This window comes from Oncorhynchus mykiss, chromosome 19 (assembly GCF_013265735.2).
Source record: "Oncorhynchus mykiss isolate Arlee chromosome 19, USDA_OmykA_1.1, whole genome shotgun sequence".
NCBI classification, from domain to species: domain Eukaryota; kingdom Metazoa; phylum Chordata; class Actinopteri; order Salmoniformes; family Salmonidae; genus Oncorhynchus; species Oncorhynchus mykiss.
Genome location: NC_048583.1, coordinates 16,686,865 through 16,713,304, shown reverse-complemented (window position 1 = coordinate 16,713,304; position 26,440 = coordinate 16,686,865). Strand labels below are relative to the sequence as shown.

The 26,440-nt window shown below is 41.1% G+C and overlaps 2 protein-coding genes and 1 pseudogene across 2 annotated transcripts in view; all 3 read left to right on the top strand.

The window, feature by feature from the left end:
• The window catches only part of LOC110498480 (zinc finger protein 184-like), a 350,017-nt gene that overhangs the window by 102,035 nt on the left and 221,542 nt on the right, over positions 1 to 26,440 (top strand). The window lies entirely within an intron of this gene.
• LOC110498492 (gastrula zinc finger protein 5-1) overlaps positions 1 to 26,440 on the top strand; it is an 89,768-nt gene that overhangs the window by 8,934 nt on the left and 54,394 nt on the right. The window lies entirely within an intron of this gene.
• LOC118941334 lies at positions 1,498 to 24,672 on the top strand (annotated as a pseudogene).

Sequence of the window (26,440 nt, the reverse complement as noted above, 5' to 3'; positions counted from 1 at the left end):
CACAACACATACACCTCAGAGGATGTTAAATTAGGGTCTAAACTACAACATATACGAAAATAAATTAAACAAATCTGAGTTTGTGTTATTAGATACAGTCTTTTATATATTTTTTTTATAAAAAAACATTTACTTCAAGAAATTCTAAATAGTTTGACAACCCTGTTTTTAAGCTTTTAAATTATATCAAACTCAACAATAATATTTTCCAGTGATGAAGATATGGATGTCTCATGGTATGGTGGGGTATGCAAAAAGGGGCAGCTCTATCTCGTGAATGTTTTGGCATTCAGGTCCAAGAATGTCACTTTCTGACCACTACTCCCATGGGCAAACATGTATGGAAAGTTTCATTCAAATCAAAAAGAGTGTGGTCAAAAAGTGATTCAAATCAAATGGAATGACCTTTCTGTTTACGAGGGTAATTAACCACAAACCCCTCATTAACTTGTCATTTGAAACAATGTGGCCAATCAGCTTAAATCCAATAGTTTTTTTTCATATTGAACATAGATATTAAGCTGTACACAACCAGTGCTATATGTATGTCCAATATGAAAAAAAAAACGATTGGATTTAAGCTGATTGGCCACACTTTAAAAGCCACAAAATGAGCAGAAACGCTCCTCTGGGTGTAAACTCTGTGGATTTGGAAACAAGTGCTCCTGAGTAGAATGGAACCCCCCCTTTTACTGCGACACAACGTACAGGCAATTCTGTAATAAATTATAGGAGTACACACACACAAAAAAAACATTGTTGAGCATTTAGACTTGAAAAAACAAATAAATCACATAATATCTCATAGAAATACTTTGAATTATTCTTTGTATGATAACTAGTATAACATTTGGATAATTGTGCACCTTTCCCATCATTTTCAACCTAATTATTAATTCCTTACAAAACAACATTGCAGTTTCATAACTGCCGTTTTGGACTCAGTAATTGCAGAATAATTGCAGTTTGCGGTGGTTGAACTGCAGTTTTACTGCACTGCAACTGCAGTTACAGTTACTAAAGTATGCTTTAGTGAGTAATCCCAACCCCACTTTTACTTTGGCACCTAGAAGTTGTCTCTATAAGCCAATATGCAATTGAAGGCCTATATTGTATTGCATTGGGACCAACGGTGTGGGTGGAGTTGAAAGTGTTGCTGGACATACAGTATACACCTCAGTCCCCCATGAAATGACACCATATAGCTTCTACGGACACTAGTGAGTAATCCCAATCCCACTTTTACTTCAGCACCTAGAATAGTTATCTCTAAACGCCTATATGTATATAATGTATAGTGTATTGCATTGGAGGGATTTATTTGACATTGGAACATGTTTAAAACCTCAATGTAATGAAAATATCACTTAAATATGAACAAATATGAATCATGGTTAATGTTTAGACAATTACGTTTCACATATGAATTAGTACAGGTTGTTGATACTTTACTAGTACATGGGGAACTTTTATTTTGAAATATTTCGAAAATCCGTGACCCGGAAGTACTTTTTTGTGTCGTGACAAGGCGCTGGCGTAAACAGTGACCAATAACGTTTTCGCAGTTAAGAGTTTTACTTTAGACGTTTATTAACAACCTGGAACTCAAAATATGAATAATTTAACAGTATAACATAATATACATACCCCATGTAGTGATTTCGCGTTTGAGACGGGACTTGCTTGATATATGTTATCTCGGTAACGCTAGCTAGCTAGCTGCGTAGCTAACAATGGATAACTGTATGGTTTTTCACACTCAAATAGCCTCCATCATGGAGGTGCTGGCGAATGCAGCCGTGGCAGAGATCTGTAAAGTTGTAGACGACGACTATGCAGTGTTTCGTTTGGAAATAACTCAAAGCCAGAAAGAGAATAGGGCATTGCGAAGGAAACTACAGCTACTGGAATTGAAGGTGTCACGCGAGCGCGTCCTCGCCAGTCCAAGAAGCATCAAGATCTTCGACCGATACAGAGGAATGGCAAGAGGTAACGTTACATTTTTGCAGAATGCCGAGGCCTGTCGTTCCGCTCTGCGCATGTGTGACTTTAGATTTGTTACCCACATACTATATATGGTTAAAAATCATTGGGTGTTGTAATGTATGTATGTAATAATTCCCCAGATTACTTAACTAGATATCTTGCGTAAAGAGACTATTATAACCTAACCAGATTCTTGATTTACTGCATTTCCTGTTATTTACTCATTGAAAACAATGTGATGCATGGATCATAATACATCAATCAATAAATAGTATATCAAGAAGTTATGAGAAGTGTTACCTTGCATCCTTGCCAATTCTAGACATGATCAAGAGTGTACAATATAGCTTTGAGCATTGACAGTAGCTAACTTAACCTCCGCTTTCCCCCAATCACTCTCTCAGGTGAAGGAAATCTCACTGGAGGCCACAGGAGCTTTGTTAAGCCAGCGGGACACAATAAATGGAGAGATGACCAACCAATCACTGTTGATGAGGGGAGTGGAACCTCAACCCAGCACATTATCATGATAGAGGTCAGTGTAATAGTGTTGCATTGCAAATTACAGTTACTTTGTAAATCAGATGTGGCCCATTTATTTCAAAGGCTTCCCTCAGCTATTCACTTGCTTACATGTACATCCTTATTTATCTGCCAATGGGGAGCTTGTGAGACTTCCCTATGACATTGTTATCCAATTCTTACATGCTGACTACACCGGCCACACGTGTGCGCCATCGCGCGCATGTTGATTTTGTGTATCCACACCAGACACGATCAGGACACGCAGGTTGAAATATCAAAGTGAACTCTGAACCAACTATATTAATTTGGGGACCAGTTGTTACTCGGTGAGGGAAATGTTATTTTTATGTATCGAATCAATGCTACTTTTTAATAACTAATTAGAAAGGTTCAAGCAGGTGACGGACTGATTGTGTATGGAGAAACCCTCATTATCACTGTTCCTCAACTTGGCAGTACGCCCAGAATATTGCTATGGGAACAAAAGAGGTATCTGTTTCAAGATCTCAACTTGGAGAGAGAGAGCCTCGTGAGGCACCGGTAGTGATTAATTAATTATGTTAAATCATGCAAATATAACTTGTCTGTGCGTTGCCATATATAAGACAACTGTTGGGACCGCCCCAACGGAGCTTCTTATAGACTTGTACGGGTTTGTTGTAACCTCTCCAGCTTGCTGATATTAAATAGTTATTCATGTTAAGATTGACTTCAGGTGTCCCTGGTGTTGAATTTCCACCACAACACATATGAAACATTCATGGACATTTAGCTAGCTATCTTGCTGTTGCTAGCTAATTTGTCCTGGGATATAAATATATTTTTTGGTCTGGATCTGAAGAATATCGACCCACTTTGAGTCACAGAAAATGTGTTCTCTACTCTAACAATGAATCCACAGATACCAGGGGAAACCGAGTTGGTTTCTAGTAATCTCTCCTTGTTCAGTCATCTTCTGTGGATTTTACAGATGGAAGTTTACATACCTTAGCCAAATACATTTGAGCTCAGTTTTTCACAATTCCTGACATTTAATCCTAGTAAAAATTCCCTGTCTTAGGTCAGTTAGGATCACCACTTTATTTTAAGAATGTGAAATGTCAGAATAATAGTGATTTATTTCAGCTTTTATTTCTTTCATCACATTCCCAGTGGGTCAGAAGTTTACATACACTCAATTAGTATTTGGTAGCATTGGCTTTAAATTGTTTAACTTGGGTCAAATGTTTCGGGTAGCCTTCCACAAGCTTACCACAATAAGTTGGGTGAATTTTGTCCCATTCCTCCTGACAGAGCTGGTGTAACTGAGTCAGGTTTGTAGGCCTCCTTGCTCGCACACACTTTTTCAGTTCTACCCACAAATTTTCTATGGGATTGAGGTCAGAGCTTTATGATAGCCACTCCAATACCTTGACTTTGTTGTCCTTAAGCCATTTTGCCACAACTTTGGAAGTATGCTTGGGGTCATTGTCCATTTGGAAGACCCATTTGGGACCAAGTATTAACTTCCTGACTGATGTCTTGAAATGTTGCTTCAATGTATCCACATCATTTTCCATCCTCATGATGTCATCTTTTTTGTGAAGTGCACCAGTCCCTCCTGCAGCAAAGCACCCCCACATCATGATGCTGCCACCCCCGTGCTTCATGGTTGGGACAGTGTTCTTTGGCTTGCAAGCCTCCCCCTTTTTCCTCCAAACATAACAATGGTCATTACGGCCAAACAGTTCTATTTTTGTTTCATCAGACCAGAGGACATTTCTCCAAAAAGTACAATCTTTGTCCCCATTTGCAGTAGCAAACCGTAGTCTGGCTTTTTTTATGGCGGTTTTGGAGCAGTGGCTTCTTCCTTGCTGAGCGGCCTTTCAGGTTATGTCGATATAGGATTTGTTTTTACTGTGGATATAAATACGTTTGTACCTGTCATCTCCAGCATCTTCACAAGGTCCTTTGCTGTTGTTCTGGGATTGATTTGTACTTTTCGCACCAAAGTACGTTCATCTCTAGGAGACAGAACGCATCTCCTTCCTGAGCGGTATGATGGCTGCGTGGTCCCATGGTGTTTATACTTGCGTACTATTGTTTGTACAGATGAACGTGGTCCCTTCAGGCATTTGGAAATTGCTCCCAAAGATGAACCAGACTTGTGGAGGTCTACAATTTTTTTTCTGAGATCTTGGCTGATTTCTTTTGATTTTCCCATGATGTCGAGCAAAGAGGCACTGAGTTTGAAGGTAGGCCTTGAAATACATCCACAGGTACACCTCCAATTGACTCAAATTATGTCAATTAGCCTATCAGAAGCTTCTAACGCCATGACATTTTCTGGAATTTTCCAAGCTGTTTAAAGGTACAGTCAACTTAGTGTATGTAAACTTCCGACCCACTGGAATTGTGATACAATGAATTATAAGTGAAAAAATGTCTGTAAACAATTTGGAAAAATTACTTGTCATGCACAAAATAGATGTCCTAACCGACTTGCTAAAACTATAGTTTGTTAACAAGAAATTTGTGGAGTGGATGAAAAGCAAGTTTTAATGACTCCATCCTAAGTGTATGTAAACTTCCGATTTGAACTGTACTAGGCACATGATCTGAACCAAATGGGAGTCTAGGTCTGTACCACTATCCGATTAGGGGGGTCAATGTGTTTTTGTGTCCCCACTTTGGTTCTGAAATCACCAACACCTACTAATTAACTTGTCATGTTTGCAGTTGAAGTGTTGAAGCTCGTAATGTATCAATATTGATTGTTAAAAAAAGTGCGCCAGATTGCTGTCCTCAATCTGAAATGATGAACTTTACCCTGTATATCTAAAAATGACCATATACACTGATTGTTCGAAGCAAAACTACCAAAACGTATTGCTGATGGTGAACCTGAACAATCGAAACTCAAATCTATTGTAAACCCCCGTTCAGCAGCTTAACTAGGCTACTGATATTTCCTGGGGTTGTTCGGCATGCAAGCTGACTTGTAGACCAATGACTGTCGACACAGGCATATTCTTAGTTTGACACTGAATAGAGGACGCATTAGTTGTGACAAAAGATGAGGTATGGTAAGGTAGAAATAAAGTAACATGTTAGTGAATCAGTGCTTCGTAATGTTTGAATGGACTTTCTGACCGAAGCGTGCTACATTTGGATCGGTTTGGGATCCGCGGACCAATGCAGTTGTATCTGAAACGTTTCAATTGGGACCGTTGCGTTTTGGTTAAATAGTTACATCCCTTCCAATTCTACTCATGAATAATAACCTCTTGTCAGTCTGCAGATGCAGAGGCTGCAGGTCCTGAAGGATCATCTCTGGTCAAGCAGGAGAAGTCTGAAGGAGAGGAGGACCCACAACACAGCAGAGACATCCAGACTGGAGCAGCGGCTGTAGTAGCGCCCCCTGTAGCCACGGAGGACCTTGCCCCCGCCCCCCAGCCCAGGACCCGATGCAACATCACGGAGGTCAGTGGAACTCCGAACGCCGTCCTCAAGTCAGAGACAGACACCGAGAATTTAACTGTAACACAAAGGCTTTTACACACAGGATCTGACCACAGATCAGACCCAGAGAGACTGGGGCTGGGGCCACTGGGCTGTCGTCCTGCTTCCAGCTCAGAGTCTTTACTTTACGGTAACACAAGCCTGAGGACGGTTCATTCCCATCCGGACTCAGGAGACGCATTAGAGACTGGCAATGATCTGTCTTATTACACTACAGAGATGGACCCTGGCAACATATCCTTGGGATTAGAGATACAAACTGATCTGTCTAGAGGGGACTGGTACAGTAGTAGTGTATACTCAGAAGGGGGCCTAGATAAGAAAAGGGAGGGTCTGGTTGTAGATGAAGTGACTGTGAAAGTGGAAGGTGACGTTTCTCCCACATGGAATGCAGATAGTCAACTAGGAGACGGACACTCACAGGGCAGAGGTTTCTTAGATTACAGGGAAAGCTTAGAGACAAATCCAAATGTCGTGACCCACTCCCCTTTACACTCGCCCAGGGATCCAGACCCAGTGTCCACATCGATGGGGCATTCCAATTCACACGGCCGCGTCCTTTTCGATGAGGTATTGAACTCAAACGACAGGGCTAGAGCCCAGGCTCAGGGAGGGGGAGCAACATCAGGCAATAGTAAAGAGAAACAGTTCCTCTGCATGTTCTGTAACAAAGGCTTCAGCTGCCCCCAGACAGTGGAGATCCACCAGAGGGTCCACACAAGGGTGAAACCCTTCAGCTGTACCCAGTGTCACATGCGCTTCACACAGGCTGGTGATCTGAAAAGGCACCACAGGGTTCACACAGGGGAGAAACCCTACAGCTGCCCCCAGTGTCATATCCGCTTCACCCAGGCTAGCAGCCTGAAGAGGCACCTGAAGGTCCACACGGGAGAAAGGCCGTTCGCCTGTACGCACTGTGGGAAGAGGTTCTCAGAGAGGAGCTACCTCAGGATACACCAGCAGAAAAACCATTCCACTAAATAAAAACCATTCCTATTCATAGCTTATTTAGTTTAGATCAAACCCTACATTAAAGACAAAGATGAATTGTCAGTGTTGTCAGCAGGAAATATCCACAGATGAATTTGGAAGAACGAGAGTAACAGATTTCATTCAGTGTTGAATATTCCTGTGTAGAATATTGCATCCGGACGTTGTGTGAAAAATAAGGCATATATAAGCCTAAAAGGTCTGTTATATATTGTGTTTGTACTGTGTAGGTTATATGATGTTCACAAATTCCCCCCAACGCTGTTAATTAGAAAATGTAGGCAGTTTATCAACTTCATGCAGATTTTATGTTGAGACGTGCATGTGTGGTTTTCATATGGTGTATTTAAAACTTGTTTATATTTAGTAAACACAAAATTGAACTTTTCATTCTGACTTTCATTGAGACTCTCTTTAGCAGACGTCACATCTGATCTCACCCTGCTATGCATACACCCAACAGCGCTTTATAACCACTATACACTTCCTAAATATACCCATAGTCTATTATACTAACAAACACCCTATATAGTCTATTACACTAACAAACACCCTGTTGTCTATTACACTAACAAACACCCTGTTGTCTATTACACTAACAAACACCCTATATAGTCTATTACACTAACAAACACCCTGTCGTCTATTACACTAACAAACACCCTGTCGTCTATTACACTAACAAACACCCTATATAGTCTATTACACTAACAAACATCCTATAGCAGGGCTGCACAACCCTCTTCCTGGAGATCTACAGTCCTGAGGGTTTTCAGTCCAACCCTAATTTAACACACCTGATTCTACTTGTTAGCTGCTCAACAAGACCTTACCTAGCTGAATCAGATAAATTAGGGTTGGAATGAAAACCTACAGGACAGTAGATCACCAGGAAGAGGGTTGGGCAGCCCTGCTCTATACTTTATTACACTAGCAAACACCCTATATAGTATATTACGCTAACACCCTATATAGTCTGTTACACTAGCAAACACCCCGTCGTCTATTACACTAACAAACACCCTATATAGTCTGTTACACTAGCAAACACCCTATATAGTCTATTACACTAACAAACACCCTATATAGTCGATTACACTAACAAACACCCTATATAGTCTGTTACACTAGCAAACACCCTATATAGTCTATTACGCTAACACCCTATATAGTCTGTTACACTAGCAAACACCCCGTCGTCTATTACACTAACAAACACCCTATATAGTCTATTACACTAACAAACACCCTATATAGTCTATTACACTAACAAACACCCTATATAGTCGATTACACTAACAAACACCCTATATAGTCTATTACACTAACAAACACCCTATATAGTCTTATTACACTAACACCCTAAATAGTCTTATTACACTAACAAACACCCTATATAGTCTATTACACTAACAAACACCCTATATAGTCTTATTACACTAACAAACACCCTATATAGTCGATTACACTAACAAACATTATGTCGTCTATTACACTAACAAACACCCTGTATAGTCTATTACACTAACAAACACCCTATATAGTCGATTACACTAACAAACATCCTGTCGTCTATTACACTAACAAACACCCTGTATAGTCTATTACACTAACAAACACCCTATATAGTCTATTACACTAATAAACACCCTATTACACTAACACCCTATTACACTAACAAACACCCTATATAGTCTATTACATTAACAAACACCCTATATAGTCCATTACACTAACAAATACCCTGTATAGTTCATTACACTAACAAATACTCTGTATAGTCTATTACACTAACAAACACCCTATATAGTCTTATTACACTAACAAACATCCTATATAGTCTATTACGCTAACAAACACCCTATATAGTCTATTACACTAACACCCTATATAGTCTATTACACTAACACCCTATATAGTCTATTACGCTAACAAACACCCTATAGTCTATTACACTAACAAACACCCTGTCGTCTATTACAATAACAAACACCCTATATAGTCTATTACACTAACAAACATCCTATAGCAGGGCTGCACAATCCTCTTCCTGGAGATCTACAGTCCTGAGGGTTTTCAGTCCAACCCTAATTTAACACACCTGATTTTACTTGTTAGCTGCTCAACAAGACCTTACCTAGCTGAATCAGATAAATTAGGGTTGGAATGAAAACCTACAGAACAGTAGATCTCCAGGAAGAGGGTTGGGCAGCCCTGCTCTATACTTTATTACACTAGCAAACACCCTATATAGTCTATTACGTTAACAAAGACCCAAAATAGTATGTTACGCTAACACCCTATATAGTCTGTTACACTAGCAAACACCCCGTCGTCTATTACACTAACAAACACCCTATATAGTCTATTACACTAACAAACACCCTATATAGTCTATTACACTAACAAACACCCTATATAGTCGATTACACTAACAAACACCCTATATAGTCGATTACACTAACAAACACCCTATATAGTCTATTACACTAACAAACACCCTATATAGTCGATTACACTAACAAACACCCTATATAGTCGATTACACTAACAAACACCCTGTCGTCTATTACACTAACAAACACCCTATATAGTCTTATTACACTAACAAACACCCTATATAGTCTTATTACACTAACAAACACCCTATATAGTCTATTACACTAACAAACACCCTATATAGTCGATTACACTAACAAACACCCTGTCGTCTATTACACTAACAAACACCCTATATAGTCTTATTACACTAACAAACACCCTATATAGTCGATTACACTAACAAACATCCTGTCGTCTATTACACTAACAAACACCCTGTATAGTCTATTACACTAACAAGCACCCTATATAGTCTTATTACACTAACAAACACCCTATATAGTCTTATTACACTAACAAACACCCTATATAGTCTTATTACACTAACAAACACCCTATATAGTCGATTACACTAACAAACACCCTATATAGTCTATTACACTAACAAACACCCTATATAGTCGATTACACTAACAAACACCCTGTCGTCTATTACACTAACAAACACCCTATATAGTCTTATTACACTAACAAACACCCTATATAGTCTTATTACACTAACAAACACCCTATATAGTCTATTACACTAACAAACACCCTATATAGTCGATTACACTAACAAACACCCTGTCGTCTATTACACTAACAAACACCCTATATAGTCTTATTACACTAACAAACACCCTATATAGTCTTATTACACTAACAAACACCCTGTATAGTCTATTACACTAACAAACACCCTATATAGTCTTATTACACTAACAAACACCCTGTATAGTCTATTACACTAACAAACACCCTATATAGTCTTATTACACTAACAAACACCCTATATAGTCTTATTACACTAACAAACACCCTATATAGTCTTATTACACTAACAAACACCCTATATAGTCGATTACACTAACAAACACCCTATATAGTCTATTACACTAACAAACACCCTATATAGTCGATTACACTAACAAACACCCTGTCGTCTATTACACTAACAAACACCCTATATAGTCTTATTACACTAACAAACACCCTATATAGTCTTATTACACTAACAAACACCCTATATAGTCTATTACACTAACAAACACCCTATATAGTCGATTACACTAACAAACACCCTGTCGTCTATTACACTAACAAACACCCTATATAGTCTTATTACACTAACAAACACCCTATATAGTCTTATTACACTAACAAACACCCTATATAGTCTATTACACTAACAAACACCCTATATAGTCGATTACACTAACAAACATCCTGTCGTCTATTACACTAACAAACACCCTGTATAGTCTATTACACTAACAAACACCCTATATAGTCTTATTACACTAACAAACACCCTATATAGTCTTATTACACTAACAAACACCCTATATAGTCGATTACACTAACAAACATCCTGTCGTCTATTACACTAACAAACACCCTGTATAGTCTATTACACTAACAAACACCCTATATAGTCGATTACACTAACAAACACCCTATATAGTCTATTACACTAACAAACACCCTATATAGTCGATTACACTAACAAACACCCTATATAGTCGATTACACTAACAAACACCCTGTCGTCTATTACACTAACAAACACCCTATATAGTCTTATTACACTAACAAACACCCTATATAGTCTTATTACACTAACAAACACCCTATATAGTCGATTACACTAACAAACACCCTGTCGTCTATTACACTAACAAACACCCTATATAGTCTTATTACACTAACAAACACCCTATATAGTCTTATTACACTAACAAACACCCTATATAGTCTTATTACACTAACAAACACCCTATATAGTCTTATTACACTAACAAACACCCTATATAGTCGATTACACTAACAAACATCCTGTCGTCTATTACACTAACAAACACCCTGTATAGTCTATTACACTAACAAACACCCTATATAGTCGATTACACTAACAAACACCCTATATAGTCTATTACACTAACAAACACCCTATATAGTCGATTACACTAACAAACACCCTATATAGTCGATTACACTAACAAACACCCTATATAGTCTATTACACTAACAAACACCCTATATAGTCGATTACACTAACAAACACCCTATATAGTCGATTACACTAACAAACACCCTGTCGTCTATTACACTAACAAACACCCTATATAGTCTTATTACACTAACAAACACCCTATATAGTCTTATTACACTAACAAACACCCTATATAGTCGATTACACTAACAAACACCCTGTCGTCTATTACACTAACAAACACCCTATATAGTCTTATTACACTAACAAACACCCTATATAGTCTTATTACACTAACAAACACCCTATATAGTCTTATTACACTAACAAACACCCTATATAGTCGATTACACTAACAAACATCCTGTTGTCTATTACACTAACAAACACCCTGTATAGTCTATTACACTAACAAACACCCTATATAGTCGATAACACTAACAAACATCCTGTCGTCTATTACATTAACAAACACCCTGTATAGTCTATTAAACTAACAAACACCCTATATAGTCTATTACACTAACAAACACCCCAAATAGTCTATTACACTAATAAACACCCTATTACACTAACACCCTATTACACTAACAAACACCCTATATAGTCTATTACACTAACAAACACCCTATATAGTCTTATTACACTAACAAACACCCTATATAGTCGATTACACTAACAAACATCCTGTCGTCTATTACACTAACAAACACCCTGTATAGTCTATTACACTAACAAACACCCTATATAGTCGATTACACTAATAAACACCCTATTACACTAACACCCTATTACACTAACAAACACCCTATATAGTCTATTACATTAACAAACACCCTATATAGTCCATTACACTAACAAATACCTTGTATAGTTCATTACACTAACAAATACTCTGTATAGTCTATTACACTAACAAACACCCTATATAGTCTTATTACACTAACAAACACCCTATATAGTCTATTACGCTAACACACACCCTATATAGTCTATTACACTAACACCCTATATAGTCTATTACATTAACACCCTATATAGCCTATTACGCTAACAAACACCCTATAGTCTATTACGCTAACAAACACCCTATATAGTCTATTACGCTAACAAACACCCTGTAGTCTACTACGCTAACAAAAACCCTATATAGTCTAGAGTACTCCCAGCGCCGACAGAGATGGCTGCCTCGCTTCGCGTTCCTAGGAAACTATGCAGTATTTTTTTTTTTTTTACATGTTATTTCTTACATTGGTACCCCAGGTAATCTTACATTTCATTACATACAGTCGGGAGGAACTACTGAATATAAGAGCAACGTCAACTCACCATCATTACGACCAGGAATATGACTCTCCCGAAGCGGATCCTGTGTTTTGCCTTCCACCCAGGACAATGGATCGGATCCCAGCCGGCGACCCAAAACAACGACGCCGTAAAAGGGGCAAACAAAGCGGTCTTCTGGTCAGGCTCCGGAGACGGGCACATTGCGCACCACTCCCTAGCATACTACTCGCCAATGTCCAGTCTCTTGACAACAAGGTTGATGAACTCCGAGCAAGGGTAGCATTCCAGAGAGACATCAGAGACTAACGTTCTTTGCTTCACGAAAACATGGCTCACTCGAGAGACGCTAACGGAGTCGGTGCAGCCAGCTGGTTTCTTCACGCATTGTGCCGACAGAAACAAGCATCTTTCTGGTAAGAAGAGCCTTATGATTAACGAGACTTGGTGTGATCATAACAACATACAGGAACTCAAGTCCTTCTGTTCACCTGACTTATAATTCCTCACAATCAAATGTCGACCGCATTATCTACCAAGTGAATTCTCTTCGATTATAATCACAGCAGTATATATTCCCCCCCAAGCAGACACATCGACGGCCCTGAACTAACTTTATTTGACTCTATGTAAACTGGAAACCACATATCCTGATTTTATTTATTCGTTATTTTACCAGGTAAGTTGACTGAGAACACGTTCTCATTTGCAGCAACGACCTGGGGAATAGTTACAGGGGAGAGGAGGGGATGAATGAGCCAATTGTAAACTGGGGATTATTAAGTGACCAGATTAGGAATTTAGCCAGGACACCGGGGTTAACACCCCTACTCTTACGATAAGTGCCATGGGTTCTTTAATGACCTCAGAGAGTCAGGACACCCGTTTAACGTCCCATCTGAAAAACGGCACCCTACACAGGGCAGTGTCCCCAATCACTGCCCTCGGGCATTGAGATATTTTTTTAGACCAGAGGAAAGAGTGCCTCCTACTGGCCCTCCAACACCACTTCCAGCAGTATCTGGTCTCCCATCCAGGAACTGACCAGTACCAACCCTGCTTAGCTTCAGAAGAAAGCCAGCAGTGGTATGCAGGGTGGTATGCTGCTGGCTGAGGCTGCATTCATTGTTGCTGGGAATTTTGACAAGGCTAATCTGAAAACAAGACTCCCTAAATTCTATCAGCATATCGATTGTGCTACCAGGGCTGGTAAAACCATGGATCATTGTTATTCTAACTTCCGCGATGCATATAAAGCCCTCCACGCCCTCCTTTCAGAAAAGCTGACCACGACTCCATTTTGTTGCTTCCAGCCTACAGACAGAAACTAAAACAAGAAGCTCCCACGCTCAGGTCTGTTCAACGCTGGTCCGACCAATCTGATTCCACGCTTCGAGACTGCTTTGATCACGTGGATTGGGATATGTTCCGCATTGCGTCCAACAACAACATTGACGAATACGCTGACCGAGTTCATTAGAAAGTGCATCGGCGATGTTATACCCACAGCAACGATTAAAACATTCCCAAACCAGAAACCGTGGATTGATGGCAGCATTCGCGCGAAACTGAAAGCGCAAACCACTGCTTTTAACCAGGGCAAGGTGACCGGAAACATGACCGAATACAAACAGTGTAGCTATTCCTTCCGCAAGGCAATCAAACAAGCTAAGTGTCAGTATAGAGACAAAGTAGAGTCGCAATTCAACGGCTCAGACACAAGAGGTATGTGGCAGGGGCTACAGTCAATCACGGATTACAAAAATAAAACCAGCCCCGTCGCGGACCAGGATGTCTTGCGTGAGTAAAACATTTAAACATGTTAACCCTCGCAAGGCTACAGGCCCAGACGGCATCCCCAGCCGCGTCCTCAGAGCATGCGCAGACCAGCTGGCTGATGTGTTTACGGACATATTCAATCAATCCTTATCCCAGTCTGCTGTTCCCGCATGCTTCAAGAGGGCCACCATTGTTCCTGTTCCCAAGAAAGCTAAGGTAACTGAGCTAAACGACTACCGCCCCTTGGCACTCACTTCCGTCATCATGAAGTGCTTTGAGAGACTAGTCAAGGACCATATCACCTCAACCCTACCTGACACCCTAGACTCACTCCAATTTTCTTACCGCCCCAATAGGTCCACAGACGACGCAATCGCAACCACACTGCACACTGCCCTAACCCATCTGGACAAGAGGAATACCTATGTAAGAATGCTGTTCATCGACTACAGCTCAGCATTTAACACCATAGTACCCTCCAAACTCGTCATCAAGCTCGAGACCCTGGGTCTCGACCCCGCCCTGTGCAACTGGGTACTGGACTTCCTGACGGGCTGCCCCCAGGTGGTGAGGGTAGGTAACAACATCTCCACCCCGCTGATCCTCAACACTGGGGCCCCACAAGGGTGCTTTCTGAGCCCTCTCCTGTACTCCCTGTTCACCCACGACTGCGTGGCCATGCACGCCTCCAACTCAATCATCAAGTTTGCGGACGACACTACAGTGGTAGGCTTGATTACCAACAACGACGAGACGGCCTACGGGGAGGAGGTGAGGGCCCTCGGAGTGTGGTGTCCGGAAAATAACCTCACACTCAATGTCAACAAAACAAAGAAGATGATTGTGGACTTCAGGAAACAGCAGAGGGAGCACCCCCCTATCCACATCGACGGGACAGTAGTGGAGAGGGTAGTAAGTTTTAAGTTCCTCGGCGCACACATCACTTTTGGCTTGTCACCAAAAGCACTCACAAACTTCTACAGATGCACAATCGAGAGCATCCTGTCGGGCTGTATCACCGCCTGGTACGGCACAACCGTAAAGCTCTCCAGAGGGTACCTTCCCTCCAGGATACCTACACCACCAGATGTCACAGGAAGGCCATAAAGATCATCAAGGACAACAACCACCCGAGCCACTGCCTGTTCACCCCGCTATCATCCAGAAGGCGAGGTCAGTACAGGTGCATCAAAGCTGGGACCGAGAGACTGAAAAACAGCTTCTATCTCAAGGCCATCAGACTGTTAAACATCCACCACTAACATTGAGTGGCTGCTGCCAACATACTGACTAGACTCCAGCCACTTTAATAATGGAAATTGATGTAAAAAATGTTATCACTAGCCACTTTAAACAATGCCACTTAATACAATGTTTACATACCCTACATTACTCATCTCATATGTATATACTGTACTCTATACCATTTACTGCATCTTGCCTATGCCGTTCTGTACCATCACTCATTCATATATCTTTATGTACATATTCTTTATTCCTTTACACTTGTGTGTATAAGGTAGTAGTTGTGGAATTGTTAGGTTAGATTACTCGTTGGTTATTACTGCATTGTCAACTAAAAGCACAAGCATTTCGCTACACTCGCATTAACAACTGCTAACCATGTGTATGTGACAAATAAAATTTGATTTGATTTACACTAACAAACACCCTATATATTCTATTACACTAACAAACACCCTGTCATGTATTACACTAACAAACACCCTGTAGTCTATTACACTAACAAACACCCTGTAGTATATTATGCTAACAAACCCCCAGGTGGTGATAGTCTATAGTCTATTACACTAACAAACACCTTATATAGTCTATTACACTAACAAACACCCTGTCGTCTATTACGCTAACAAACACCCTGTCGTCTATTACGCTAACAAACGCCCTGTAGTCTATTACACTAACAAACACCTTGTCGTCTATTACACTAACAAACACCATGTAGTCTATTACGCTAACAAACACCCTATATAGTCTATTACACTAACAAACACCGTATATAGTCTATTACACTAACAAACACCTACTGACTTATCATACCTGACTTAATTTTACCCACATCATATGTCCACCATGATGGGTTTAACAACAATGAAGTCATTCTGTAATTACAGTATAGGGCTGAAACGTTGTGGGGATTGATAAACACTCTGGGCCATACTTGCAAAAAATAGAAAAAGTTAAAGGTTAAGTTTAAGCGACCAACTGATTAGCGTAATAGGTTAGCATAGGGATACATTTGCAAGCTTATGTAATGGAAACAGCTGACATGTAGCCTTTGCTCACATGCCACTATGTCAACGATTTTAATGGGCTGATGCTTAAACTTAACCTTGAACTTAAACCTGTTCTAATGTTCGTAAGTATGGCCTCCACTTGCTAAAAGTGTGTTTATTATACGTGTGTGCGACTGTGTGTGTACGTACCAGAGGGAGTGTATGTCTGTGTAATCTGTATCACCTGTCTCTTCCAGGAGGAGGAGGGTCCAGAGGTGCTGCTGGTGAAGGAGGAGGGGTGTGAGGAGGGTCTGGGGAACACTGAGGGGACCATGATCATGGAGGACAACCAAACTACACCTCCTGAACCCACAGAGGAACCAGCTGAGCAGCACAGGACCACACACAGTCTCACTGAGGTGAGCCCACTGTAAACTACTGTCTGAATGGTATTAGGTCAGGGCCCATATCCACATAGCTTCTCAAAGTAGGAGTGCTGATCTAGGATCAGTTTAGCCTTTTAGATCATAATAATAACAAATCAAATGTATTTATATAGCCCTTTGTACATCAGCTGATATCTCAAAGTGCTGTACAGAAACCCAGCCTAAAACCCCAAACAGCAAGCAATGCAGGTGTTGAAGCACGTTGTCTAGAAAAAACTCCCAAGAAAGGCCAAAACCTAGGAAGAAACCTAGAGAGGAACCAGGCTATGTGGGGTGGCCAGTCCTCTTCTGGCTGTGCCGGGTGGAGATTATAACAGAACATGGCCAAGATGTTCAAATGTTTATAAATGACCAACATGGTCCAATAAGAATAAGGCAGAACAGTTGAAACTGGAGCAGCAGCACGGCCAGGTGGACTGGGGACAGCAAGGAGTCATCATGTCAGGTAGCCCTGATGCATGGTCCTAGGGCTCAGGTCCTCCGAGAGAGAGAAAGAAAGAGAGAATTAGAGAGAGCACACTTAAATTCACACAGGACACTGAATAGGACAGGAGAAGTACTTGAGATATAAAAAACTGACCCTAGCCCCCCGACACATAAAGTACTGCAGCATAAATACTGGAGGCTGAGACAGGAGGGGTCAGGAGACACTCCAGAGCCTTTCCGTTCACCTTCACACTCCTGGGCCAGACTACACTCAATCATATGACCCACTGAAGAGATGAGTCTTCAGTAAAGACTTAAAGGTTGAGACCGAGTTTGCGCCTCTCACATGGGTAGGCAGACCATTCCATAAAAATTGAGCTCTATAGGAGAAAGCCCTGCCTCCAGCTGTTTGCTTAGAAATTCTAGGGACAATTAGGAGGCCTGCGTTCTGTGACCGTAGAGTACGTGTAGGTATATACGGCAGGACCAAATCAGAGAGATAGGTAGGAGCAAGCCCATGTAATGCTTTGTAGGTTAGCAGTAAAACCTTGAAATCAGCCCTTGCCTTGACAGGAAGCCAGTGTAGGGAGGCTAGCACTGGAGTAATATTATCAAACTGTTTGGTTCTAGTCAGGATTCTAGCAGCCGTATTTAGCACTAACTGAAGTTTATTTAGTGCTTTATCCGGGTAGCCGGAAAGTAGAGCATTGCAGTAGTCTAACCTAGAAGTAACAAAAGCATGGATTCATTTTTCTGCATCATTTTTGGACAGAAAGTTTCTGATTTTTTGCAATATTACGTAGATGGAAAAAGCTGTCCTTGAAACAGTCTTGATATGTTCGTCAAAAGAGAGATCAGGGTCCAGAGTAACGCAGAGGTCCTTCACAGTTTTATTTGAGACGACTGTACAACCATTAAGATTAATTGTCAGATTCAACAGAAGATCTCTTTGTTTCTTGGGACCTAAAACAAGCATCTCTGTTTTGTCCGAGTTTAAAAGTAGAAAGTTTCCAGCCATCCACTTCCTTATGTCTGAAACACAGGCTTCTAGCGAGGGCAATTTTGGGGCTTCACCATGTTTCATTGAAATGTACAGCTGTGTGTCAGCCGCATAGCAGTGAAAGTTAACATGTTTTCGAATGACATCCCAAGAGGGAAAATATATAGTGAAAACAATAGTGGTTCTAAAACAGAACCTTGAGGAACACCGAAATGTACAGTTGATTTGTCAGAGGACAAACCATTCACAGAGTCAAACTGATATCTTTCCGACAGATAAGATCTAAACCAGGCCAGAACTTGTCAGTGTAGACCAATTTGGGTTTCCAATCTCTCCAAAAGAATGTGGTGATCGATGGTATCAAAAGCAGCACTAAGGTCTAGGAGAACGAGGTCAGATGCAGAGCCTCGGTCTTATGCCATTAAAAGGTAATTTACCACCTTCACAGTGCTATGATGGGGTCTAAAACCAGACTGAAGCATTTCATATACATTTTTTTTTTTTTTATTATTATTTTTTATTTTAGCCCTTTTTCGTGGTATCCAATTGTTGTAGTAGCTACTATCTTGTCTCATCGCTACAACTCCCATACGGGCTCGGGAGAGACGAAGGTTGAAAGTCATGCGTCCTCCGATACACAACCCAACCAAGCCGCACTGCTTCTTAACACAGCACGCATCCAACCCGGAAGCCAGCCGCACCAATGCGCCGGAGGAAACACCGTGCACCTGGCCACCTTGGTTAGCGGGCTGGGCACACTGCGCCCAGCCCGCCACAGGAGTCACTGGTGCGCGATGAGACAAGGACACCCCTACTGACCAAGCCCTCCCTAACCCGGGCGACGCTAGGCCAATTGTGCGTCGCCCCATGGACCTCCCGGTCGCGGCCGGTTACGACAGAGCCTGGGCGCGAACCCAGGGACTCTGATGGCACATCTGGCGCTGCAGTACAGCGCCCTTAACCACTGCGCCACCCGGGAGGCTCGTATACATTGTTTGTCTTCAGGAAGGCAGTGATTTGCTGCGCAACAGCCTTTTCTAAAATGTTTGAGAGGAATGGAAGATTCGATATAGGCCGATAGTTTTTATATTTTCTGGGTCAAGGTTTGGCTTTATTACTGCCACTTTTAGTGAGTTTGGTACACATCCAGTGGATAGAGAGCCGTTTATGTTCAACATAGTAGGGCCAAGCACAGGAAGCAGCTCTTTCAGTAGTTTAGTTGGAATAGGGTCCAATATGCAGCTTGAAGGTTTAGAGGCAATGATTATTTTCATCATTGTGTCAAATGATATAGTACTGAAACACTTGAGTGTCTCTCTTGATCCTAGGTCCTGGCAGAGTTGTGCAGACTCAGGACAACTGATCTTTGAAGGAATACGCAGATTTAAAGAGGAGCCCGTAATTTGCTTTCTAATAATCATGATATTTTCCTCAAAGAACACTATGTAGACAGGTGGGGACCAGGGCCCGTAGTTATCCAACTGCCTGAAATTTCAGTTTTGCAAATTTGGTCCTAATTTTACACATAGGAGTAAGAGCCGGTTATCAACATTCCTATCTCAAGGTGTATTTAAGAGAGCTCAAGAGGTATCCTAACCAGTTAGGAGTTGCCAGAAGATGGCTGCATTGAGACGATGATAAGCACACACATTTTTAACAAACATATGGTAATGACAATTTAATCAAAAGATACCGGTTAGATAGAGATTTTATACTTTGTGACTGACCTTGTCTGTGATGCTATTTCTCCATCTATGAAAAATACACTGTGTACAAAACATTAAGAACAGCTTCCCAAAATTGAGTTTTGCCTTCAGAACAGCCTCAATTTGTCAGGGCATGGACTCAACAAGGTATCGAAAGTGTTCCTCAGGGATACTGGCCCATGTTGACTCCAATGCTTCCATCAGTTGTGGCAAGTTGGCTGGATGTCCTTTTGGTGGTGGACCATACTTGATACACACAGGAAACTGTATCAAACTGTACCCCTTCAAAGGCACTTCAATATTTTGTCTTGCCCATTCACCCTCTGAATGGCACACATACACAATCCATGCCTCAAGGCTTTAAAATGTTTTTTTTTTTTTTTTTTTTACATGTTTCCTCCCCTTCATCTGATTGAAGTGGATTTAACAAATGACTTGAATAAGGGATCATAGCTTTCACCTGGTCAGTCTGTCATGGAAAGAGCAAGTATTCATAATGTTTTGTACACTCAACGTATGATTATTTATTAGCCTAGTGGTTGTTAGTATTTAGGCATATCATGTGAATGAAACCTCGTGAAATCATTGTCAAAAGCGCAGGCCTACATGGGAATACTGTTGCATGTAGGTCTAGATTATATATATATATATATATATATAGAAATATCAATACATTATTTCAACAACTCTAAAGCAATTTCCTGTCTATGGCACCGGAACCAATGACTCGCTGCCCTTTTATATTATCAAGACACCTGCTGATATCTCTGGTTAGGAAATAACTGGTTAGGAAAGCTGATAACTCTTAACTGGTTAGGAAAGCTCATGAGGTCCCCTAGATATCGGTCAAATAGGTGGGACTCATAACTAAAGAGGCTTCAAGCATAGCTTTTATTTTTACCCATAAGAGTAGAAGTAAAATGTCTCTCTTCTCAGCACTTACGACCAATTTTCTACTCTGAGGCTTTGTGGATATGGCCCCTGTTCTTGATTAATTGTGTCTTAAGTGAGGGATCATGTCTTTGAAGTATCAAACCATTAAAGAGTGTCAGAAAGTAAAATCAACTAACACGCTTGCAAAGTATCACATCAACTAACATGCTTGCATAGTACTCATATCAATCCCTCATTGCCCAATCAGAAGATGCTCCATAGCAGGGTGCTGATATCAGATTTCTTGATGCAACATCCTCTCACTCTGTATCTCTTACAGTCAGTAGACATGGAGGATGGGAAGCCTGATCTGTTGCTGGTCAAAGAGGAGACAATAGAAGACGGACCAGAGAGTATTGATTTGCGTGAACTTAAGATGGGGGAGCAAGGTAAGGGAGAAATACATATAGCCTACATACAGTAATATATCTTCAATGGGAATAGTGATGCACCTGGCTTATTTTATATTTTTCTTCATTCATTCATGAAATCAATACAACTTATGTTTACATACAAAAACACACATATTGTATGAACTTCTCCAGGTAATTGACAAAAAAAACTGCATATGTAGAATTCTCTATTCGCCATGTTTGTAAAGTCTATTTTGTAACCTTTTCTTGCAGGTGGCTGGCTGGAGGCAAACAGAGGAGACTGGGTGGCCATCTTGGATTCCCAGACTGGTGCAGCCAAGGACCCAGGGGACAAAATCACTGACCAGTCCAGGACCAGAGGTGACTTAGTGGAGGTCAGTGGATGGGACAGCGTCCTCAAGTCTGGAGTGGGGAACAACACCTTTAACCACAACCAGAAACAGACAGTCGAACAAAAAACAACAACCAAACTTAGTCGCCATGACAACAGACTGGCTGAGACCAGGACAAGGGGTAGATTTGGTCTGCAGGGACGGGGAGGTGTCCGTATGCGACAGAAGAGGACAGACACAGACTCTGCTAGCGATGCTCCGTCATGCTCCTATAGTTGTGATTCAGAGAGACAGATTGGGCCTCAGGTTAACCCCCTAACAGGTGCTGCCTTCAGCCTGCCTTCTATAGGATCTATAAACTGGAACATGGACCCTGCGACAACACAGACTCTCCCTGGCCTTCATCCTCCTCACACTCTCCTTATGTTAAACCAGACCTCAGACAATGCCACTGCCTCAACACTAAATGGCTACACAAGCCCATTGACAAATGACAGTAGTAGTAATGCTATCAGCAGATCTGGTGGCAAAGAGAAGCGCTTCCCGTGTTCATTCTGTGGGAAAGCCTTCAGTTTCCCCAAACAGGTGGAGATCCACCAGAGGATGCACACAGGGGAGAAACCGTTCAGCTGTCATATTTGCCGGGCCAGTTTCTCCCAATTGTCCAACTTGAAGAGGCACCAGAGGGTCCACACAGGGGAGAAGCCTTACAGCTGCCCCCAGTGTGAGAAGAGGTTCTCCCACCAGCACCATCTGAAGATACACCTGAAGGTCCACACGGGGGAAAGGCCTGTACGCACTGGGGAAAGAGTTTCTCGGAGAGGAGCTACCTCAGGATACACCAGCAGAAAATACACACGGACAACGTATAGTGTATAGTAAGTGATACAGAATTTGTCACTTAAAAAAAAAGCCAAAAACAAATAAAGTATGTCTTCTCTTTCAGGGTCCTGTCTAATGCCTGGTGACTGGGTTCCTACAAGGCCTGGGCCTGAATCTGGGTTTAGCCTTCCTCAGTTACCCCACCAATACAGACAGGGTCAGGATGGGCATTCACCACAAGAGGTACCTAGCCTATAACACAGCAAGCACACAATGCCAACAACACCCAAACAATGACTAGAGGTCAAGGAGGGAGCTCAAAGACTAACCACCTGAGCGTGGCTCCTGCTTCTACCTCCTCTGATGTCATTGGGTCACATCATGGGAGGCCGAGCATTAGGACGGACACAGACAAGCCGAATGCCTGCCTCACGTGTGTAAAGCGCTTTGCTGAGGCGAACTATGTGAAGAAGCACCAGACCGTTCACACTAAGGATAAGCCCTTCAAGTGCAAACTGAGTAACATTATCAGACATAGGAGTGTCCACAATGGTGAGAAATCGTAGCAGTTTGTCTTCAGATGTACACATGGGATATCTGGGAACCATTCTTTAGCTGACATATTATAATTATCATGTGAAGTGTCTTGGGGTAAGAGGGTAATTAACAAAGATTTTATGAATTATGTGGTTAACTTGTCATTTAAAATAGGCTTGTGTACCTGTTTTTAGAGAGACTAGGCTAGAATAAAGGACAGTTTAATATTGACCTTACTGAGGTGATGTAGATGGAATAAAGTAATTATTATTTTCTACTGTATTCTTGCTAAACAAGTCTGCGCTCAGCTTGAAAGATCCTGATCATAGGAGATTTGATGTGTAATGTAATAAGCAGTACCTTATTTCAAAGAACAGCGTAAATAACTTTTTCATTTAACCACACCCTTTGAGCTATGACGCCAACCAATAAGATACTTTCTCTTCAGTGTAAACAGAAGTGGGTGCGGCTAGGCGACAAGGTGGAAGCGGATGTGGAACTTGAATCGGATGGCGGTGTAAAAAAGGATGAGTGGATTTTTGTCCAAAAGAATGGGAAAAGGAGAAAAATGTGTGGATTCTGATCATATCCCATTTTATCTGATATTCCTGCGTTTTTTGGAAAAACAAATGTAGGCCTATGCCAGACTTGGTGAATCCGTCTCCATGTAGTGCGTTTCTGCTGATCAGAAAAGGCGTGTCTCAACCAAATGTATGAATATAATGTGTCTTGCATTGATGTGCCACCTGTCAAAAGGAGTCATTTTTGGAGTCTTGGAAAAAGTCGACATTGCTCTACTGAGGAATGAATCGTATGGTAAATGACATGAAGGAGAAGAGTTTGTCTGTCCTTGTTTTTTGTGTCTCCCAAACCAAGTGCAGCTGTGATATGCGTGCTATCCTGTGAGATCCTTTATATACAGACTAATTAATAAAGTGATGGAGAAGCTACTCATGACAAAAGGTTAAAAAAAATAATAATTGAATCACTTCCTGAATTGCAGTAGCGGTGCGTGGGTAAAATCAACAGGGAAGCCAATCTAGGGGGAAAATGCCATATTACATCCTCTGTGTTGTGATAATTGTTTACTCTAAGAAAACCAATGGTCCAAACCTAATTTCTCTATCGTAATCTTTTTAAAAGTTATTGGAGCTTTTACCCTTGTAAAATGGCCAATTTTGAGACATTATTATCTCATTTTAGTAAACGCTTTTCACAGTAAATTCAGCTTGTGTCATGTTAATTCCTCAAAAGTCACTGCTGTCAACAGAGCGTGCTGTTTATTATCAGACGTTTTACGTTTCCGAAATGTAAATGTTTTATTTATTTTATTTCATCTTTATTTAGACCAGCTGAGAAAAAGTTCTCATTTACAACTGCGACCTGGCCAAGATAAAGCAAAGCATTGCGACAAAAACAACAACACAGAGATACACATGGGATAAACAAACGTACAGTCAATAACACAATAGAAAAATATGTATACAGTGTGTGCAAATGAAGTAAGGAGGTAAGGCAATAAATAGGCCAATAGTGGCAAAGTAATTACAATTTAGCAATTTACACGAGTGATAAGTGTGCAGATGAGGATGTGCAAGTAGAAATACTGGTGTGCAAAAGAGCAGAAAAACAAATATGGGGATGAGGTAGGTAGTTGGTTGGATGGGCTATATACAGATGGGCTGTGTACAGCTGCAGCGATCGGTAAGCTGCTTTGACAGCTGACGCTTAAAGTTAGTGAGGAAGATACAGTTTAGGTCGGAAGTTTACATACACTTCGGTTGGAGTCATTAAAACTTGTTTTTCAACCACTCCACAAATTTCTTGTTATTATCAAACTATAGTTTTGGCAAGTCGGTTAGGACATCTACTTTGTACATGACACAAGTCATTTTTCCTACAATTGTTTACAGACAGATTATTTCACTTATAATTCACTTATTAACAATTACAGTGGGTCAGAAGTTTACATACACTGAGTTGACTGTGCCTTTAAACAGCTTGGAAAATTCCAGAAAATTATGTCATGGCTTTAGAAGCTTCTGATAGGCTAATTGACATCATTTGAGTCAATTGGAGGTGTGCCTGTGGATGTATTTTAAGGCCTACCTTCAAACTCATTGTCTCTTTGCTTGACATCATAGGAAAATCAAAAGAAATCAGCCAAGACCTCAGAAAAACAATTGTAGACCTCCACAAGTCTGGTTCATCCTTGGGAGCAATTTCCAAACAACTGAAGGTACCACGTTCATCTGTACAAACAATAGTACGCAGGTGTAAACACCATGGGACCACGCAGCGTTCATACCACTCAGGAAGGAGACGCGTCCTGTCTCCTAGATATGAACGTACTTTGGTGCGAAAAGTGCAAATCAATCCCAGAACAACAGCAAAGGACCTTGTGAAGATGCTGGAGGAAACAGTTACAAATGTATCTATATCCACAGTAAAACAAATCTTATATTATTTTATTTACCTTTATTTAACAAGGCAAGTCAGTTAAGAACAAATTATTATTTTCAATGACGGCCTAGGAACAGTGGGTTAACTGCCTTGTTCAGGGGCAGAACGACAGATGTTTTACCTTGTCAGCTCAGGGATTCGATCTTGCAACAAAAATAGAACTGTTAGACCATAATGACCATCGTTATCTTAGGAGGAAAAAGGGGGAGGCTTGCAAGCCGAAGAACAGCATCCCAACCGTGAAGCACAGAGGTGGCAGCATCATGCTTTGGGGGTGCTTTGCTGCACGAGGGACTGGTGCACTTCACAAAATAGATGGCATCATGAGGATGGAAAATTGTGGATATATTGAAGCAACATCGCAAGACATCAGTCAGGAAGTTAAAGCTTGGTCGCAAATGGGTCTTCCAAATGGACAATGACCCCAAGCATACTTCCAAAGTTGTGGAAAAATGGCTTAAGGACAACAAAGTCAAGGTATTGGAGTGGCCATCATTAAGCCCTGAACTCAACCCTATAGGAA